Genomic DNA, 6,000 nt, shown 5'->3' with positions numbered 1-6,000 from the left:
GATGGCGGTGTCAGCAACTTGATTGGAGCAAACAGGCCTTGGCAAAAGCAAGTCACACAGGAATCGATTCAAGCTTCTCACTCGGACCAGCAAGTTCAGAGCTGGTGTTTCTTTTAAGGGAAGCAAGGGTCTGTCTGGAGCAGCCAGACTCGCAGTGCAAATCGTAGATTTTGTTGCCAAAATGGCCGCTAGCCACGTGGCAAGTGGCCGGGATGGTGCATCAAGTGGCAAACTGCAAAAGGGCCCCACGCATACCATGGAGATGCTGGGGAGCTGATCTTCAGAGCAAAGGCTGCTCGAGGTTGGGGCTTCTTAAACCCCAAAGCACAGCATCGAGGGTCCCTCTGGTGCTGCGCAGTCAGCTTCTCGGGGGTCATGCAAGAGGTCCGGTCCCACGTCTCTCGGTGCCTCCACGGGTCTCTTCTTTTCAGGGACTGTGGATCGGGCTGTGAGATGTCTTGGAGTCTGGGTCTTGTCAGGCTCTGGGCTCGGGCTCCGGCAGGAGGCGGCGGCAAAGCAGACATTGAGTTGCTGGTTGGTGCCTGTATTCACAGGGTGGTCACTCCTTGGCCACAAGGGAGATTCTCGTCAGTCTTCTGTGCAGCAGAATGTCGAAGTCCAAGTTTCTTCTGTATTTCAAGTCGAGTTCAGGATGATCTGAAGTCCTGGGACACAGCTCCTACTCTTATTCCAAATCTGGGGGCCGAATAACCTACTAGGTCCCTCCTCTGGGTGGGACCAGGAAGGGGGGTGGTTACACCCCCTTTCCTTTGTCCAGTTTTGTACCAGGACTGGGGCTGGAAAGCCCCAGCACCGGTTTGAACTGGCCTATGCACAGGGACACCTTGTGTGCCCCAGGCATGCCTGATTCTATTCAGCCCTGTCCTACCCAATACACAAAATCCTGTCTGGGGTGGTGCTAGCACCTCCCAAGGCAGGAAACCCTTTGTCCAAGCTGCCCTCGCTGGAATGACTCCCAGCACCAGGAGGTCAGACTTGTGTCTGTGGTGGCAGCATCCATTTTTTGATGCTGAGGCTCTGTTTAACTTTAACCGGGGTTCAGGCTAGGTACATGTCGTGTCCCTCTGGAAGGGTGGAATGCTACCCCCGTCGCCAGAACTGGCGAGGGGATAGTATTCCAATTCGTTTGACACCTTACTCGACATATTTTGATAAAGCCAAACCAAAGATAGCATTTAACCGCGAGGTTCATAATGCACTTAAGAGTATATGGTATGGCAGTATCATGAAACAGCTGAAGGACATGGTTCGGAAAGCTGCAGACAGGCTCAGCTCATGCCAGAGCACCATCTCACATATTTCCAAGCACTCTGCCTCCAGGATTAATGAGGCCTTCTATAGGAGTGGCTGATAGGAACATATGTGTCCATTTTAGGTTAGGTATAGGCATACTACACCTAAGTAAGGGGAGGTTACACCGACTTACCCCAGCTGAGTGATCAGCCAGTTGTGTCAAATAAGGAGGCCAGACCAGGGGTGGCACAATACGTGCTGCGGCCCCTGATAGGCCTTGGAAGCACCTATGCCCTGGGTACCTGGGTACACTGTTACAGGGGCCAATAAGGTGAACCAGTTCCAATTTCGTAATGCACCTAAAGTGCATTGGCAATAATTTAGAGAGAGAACAGCAGGCTGTGGGTCTGATTAGCAGGCCCACAGCCACATTAAGTCATAAACCAGTGAAGCTAAAAGCAAAAATTTGGGGTGACCATAGGATAGCAGACCCTACTCTCCTACAACATTACTACCTCGATTTCAGCTATATTAATGCCTTCATGAAAAAAAAATGTAATGTATTCAAGAAATAACATTGGGTTTTATAAGAGTACCTGTTTATTAAAACATATTAATACTTGTTTAGTGATTGAGTATCTTTTTGTGTTTAAGATTACAGTACATATAAAGAAGAATTTATCGCAGGAAACGAAATTTCATCATCAACAATAAATTATTTATGTATTTGCTGTTATTATCGTTGGTGCTGTGGCTTAGTGGTTAAAGCACCTGTCTCGTAACCAGGAAATCCTGAGTTCAAATTTCAGCAGCACCTAACTCTTTTCTCCATGCTTTAGGAATATTTTTCATCAAACAAGTGTTAAATACAATTTAAGAATAAACGTCTGGTTCTATGAACTTTAGAATAAGTTATCATAAAATGAAATAAAATACTTGGTATAGTGAAGATTTTTATAGGAATGCATTGACTGAAATATCGAAAAGTAAATGACAAAGAACAAGATAGAGCCGTATGATCACTCTATTGTTGAGTTCAACTAATCCACTCTTCGGCAAGGTATATTTTAAGATTCTATGAATAGGGTAAACTTCAAATTAGAGAGGTGTTTTTGAATAAGTGAAGCGTCTTCATCTAAAGTGTTTGAGTAGAGAAGTCTGTGAACTTATAAAAGAATATGAAAGTGAAAAAGCAATATTCTCTTGAACACCATAAAGAAAAGTCTTTCAAAGTTAAGTCTCAAGGGGGTGCTGTGGCTTAGCTGGTTAAAGCGCCTGTCTAGTAAACAGGAGATGCTAAGTTCAACTCTCAGCAGCGCCTTGCTTTTCTCTTTGTTATATAACAAATCAATTTTATTAGGTCCTATTCTGATACAATTAAAATATAAAAGTCTGATTCATCTTACTGTTGAACAGATCATCTTAAACCTCATAAAAACCAAAATATTTTCAAGATTATAGCGTGAATACTGTTATTGCAAAATAAAAAAGATATATCTATGAGAAAGACGTAGATGACATTACTACCTCGATTTGAGCTATATTAATGCCTTCATGAAAAAAAAATGTAATGTATTCAAGAAATAACATTGGGTTTTATAAGAGTACCTGTTTATTAAAACATATTAATACTTGTTTAGTGATTGAGTATCTTTTTGTGTTTAAGATCACAGTACATATAAAGAAGAATTTATAGCAGGAAACAAAATTTCATCATCAACAATAAATTATTTATGTATTTTTTGTTATTAACCATGGTACTGTGGCTCAGTGCTTAAAGCGCCTGTCTCGTAAACCAGAAATCCTGAGTTCAAATCTCAGCAGCACCTAACTTTTTTCTCCATTCTTTAGGAATATTTTTCATCAAACAAGTGTTGAATACAATTTAAGAATAAACGTCTGGTTCTATGAACTTTAGAATAAGTTATCATAAATGGAAATAAAATACTTGGTATTGTGAAGATTTTTATAGGAATGCATTGACTGAAATATCGAAAATTAAATGACAAAGAACAAGATAGAGCCGTATGATCACTCTATTGTTGAGTTCAACTAATCCACTCTTCGGCAAGGTATATTTTAAAATTCTATGAATAGGGTAAACTTCAAATTAGAGAGGTGTTTTTGAATTAGTGAAGCGTCTTCATCTGAAGTGTTTGAGTAGAGACGTCTTGTAACTTATAAAAGAATATGAAAGTGAAAAAGCAACATTCTCTTGAACACCATAAAGAAAAGTCTTTCAAAGTTGAGACTCAAGTGGGTGCTGTGGCTTAGCTGGTTAAAGCGCCTATCTAGTAAACAGGAGATCCTAAGTTCAACTCTCAGCAGCGCTTTGCTTTTCTCTTTGTTATATAACAAATCAATTTCATTAGGTCCTATTCGGATACATTTAAAATATAAAACTCTGATTCATCTTACTGTTCAACAGATCATCTTGAACCTCATAAAAAAAACAAGTATTTTCAAGATTATAGAGTGAATACTGTTATTGCAAAATAAAAAAAGACATATGTATGAGAAAGACGTAGATGACATTACTACCTCGATTTGAGCTATATTAATGCCTTCATGGAAAAAAAAATTGTAATGTATTCAAGAAATGAAATTGGGTTTTATAAGAGTACCTGTTTATTAAAACATATTAATACTTGTTTAGTGAATTAGTATCTTTTTGTGTTTAAGATTACAGTACATATAATGAAGAATTTATAGCAGGAAACACATTTTCATCATCAACAATAAATTATTTATGTATTTTTAGCTATTGAAGTTGGTGCTGTGGCTTAGTGGTTAAAGCGCCTGTCTCGTAAACAGGAAATCCTGAGTTCAAATCTCAGCAGCACCTAACTGTTTTCTCCATGCTTTAGGAATATTTTTCATCAAAAAAGTGTTGAATACATTTTAAGAATTAAACGTCTGGTTCTATGAACTTTAGAATAAGTTATCATAAAATGAAATAAAATACATGGTATTGTGAAGATTTTTATAGGAATGCATTGACTGAAATATCGAAAAGTAAATGACAAAGAACAAGATAGAGCCGTATGATGACTCTATTGTTGAGTTCATCTAGTCCACTCTTCGGCAAGGTAGATTTTAAAATTCTATGAATAGGGTAAACTTCAAATTAGAGAGGTGTTTTTTGAATAAGTGAAGCGTCTTCATCTAAAGTGTTTGAGTAGAGAAGTCTGTGAACTTATAAAAGAATATGAAAGTGAAAAAGCAATATTCTCTTGAACACCATAAAGAAAAGTCTTTCAAAATTAAAACTCAAGGGGGGTGCTGTGGCTTAGCTGGTTAAAGCGCCTGTCATGTAAACTGGAAATCCTGAGTTCAAATCTCAGCAGCAGATAACTGTTTTCTCCATGCTTTAGGAATATTTTTCATCAAACAAGTGTTGAATACAATTTAAGAATAAACGTCTGGTTCTATGAACTTTAGAATAAGTTATCATAAAATGAAATAAAATACTTGGTATTGTGAAGATTTTTATAGGAATGCATTGACTGAAATATCGAAAAGTAAATGACAAAGAACAAGATAGAGCCATATGATCACTCTATTGTTGAGTTCAACTAATCCACTCTTCGGCAAGGTATATTTTAAAATTCTATGAATAGGGTAAACTTCAAACTAGAGAGGTGTTTTTGAATAAGTGAAGCGTCTTCATCTAAAGTGTTTGAGTAGAGAAGTCTGTGAACTTATAAAAGAATATGAAAGTGAAAAAGCAATATTCTCTTGAACACCATAAAGAAAAGTCTTTCAAACTATAGACTCAAGGGGGTACTGTGGCTTAGCTGGTTAAAGCGCCTGTCTAGTAAACAGGAGATCCTGAGTTCAACTCTCAGCAGTGCCTTGCTTTTCTCTTTGTTATATAACAAATCAATTTCATTAGGACCTATTCTGATACAATTAAAATATAAAAGTCTGATTCATCTTACTGTTGAACAGATCATCTTCAACCTCATAAAAACCCAAGTATTTTCAAGATTATAGAGTGAATACTCTTATTGCAAAATAAAAAAAGACATATCTATGAGAAAGAAGTAGATGACATTACTACCTCGATGTGAGCTATATTAATGCCTTCATGAAAAAAGAAAATGTAATGTATTCAAGAAATAACATTGGGTTTTATAAGAGTACCTGTTTATTAAAACATATTAATACTTGTTTAGTGATTGAATATATTTTTCTGTTTAAGATTACAGTACATATAAAAAAGAATTTATAGCAGGAAACAATTTCATAATCAACAATAAATTACTTATGTATTGTTTGTTATTGACGTTGGTGCTGTGGCTTAGTGGTTAAAGCGCCTGTCTAGTAAACAGGAAATCCTGAGTTCAAATCTCAGTAGCACCTAATTGTTTTCTCCATGCTTTAGGAATATTTTTCATCAAACAAGTGTTGAATACATTTTAAGAATTAAACGTCTGGTTCTATGAACTTTAGAATAAGTTATCATGAAATGAAATAAAATACTTGGTATTGTGAAGATTTTTATAGGAATGCATTGACTGAGATATCGAAAAGTAAATGACAAAGAACAAGATAGAGCCGTATGATCACTCTATTGTTGAGTTCAACTAATCCACTCTTCGGCAAGGTATATTTTAAAATTCTATGAATAGGGTAAACTTCAAATTAGAGAGGTGTTTTTGAATAAGTGAAGCGTCTTCATCTAAAGTGTTTGAGTAGAGAAGTCTGTGAACTTATAAAAGAATATGAAAGTGAAAAAGCAAT

At 37.0% G+C, this 6,000-nt stretch overlaps 3 non-coding genes across 3 annotated transcripts; all 3 read left to right on the top strand.

Moving 5' to 3' along the window:
* The first annotated feature begins 4,026 nt into the window (after positions 1 to 4,026).
* TRNAT-CGU (transfer RNA threonine (anticodon CGU)) lies at positions 4,027 to 4,099 on the top strand. The gene has a single exon. It is a non-coding gene; the product is annotated as a tRNA-Thr (tRNA).
* A 937-nt stretch (positions 4,100 to 5,036) lies between these two features.
* TRNAT-AGU (transfer RNA threonine (anticodon AGU)) lies at positions 5,037 to 5,110 on the top strand. The gene has a single exon. It is a non-coding gene; the product is annotated as a tRNA-Thr (tRNA).
* Positions 5,111 to 5,546: 436 nt separating this feature from the next.
* TRNAT-AGU (transfer RNA threonine (anticodon AGU)) lies at positions 5,547 to 5,619 on the top strand. The gene has a single exon. It is a non-coding gene; the product is annotated as a tRNA-Thr (tRNA).
* Positions 5,620 to 6,000: the final 381 nt, after the last annotated feature.

This window comes from Lissotriton helveticus, chromosome 12 (genome assembly GCF_964261635.1).
Source record: "Lissotriton helveticus chromosome 12, aLisHel1.1, whole genome shotgun sequence".
Taxonomy (NCBI): Eukaryota; Metazoa; Chordata; class Amphibia; order Caudata; family Salamandridae; genus Lissotriton; species Lissotriton helveticus.
This window is presented reverse-complemented; position numbering and strand designations above follow the sequence as displayed.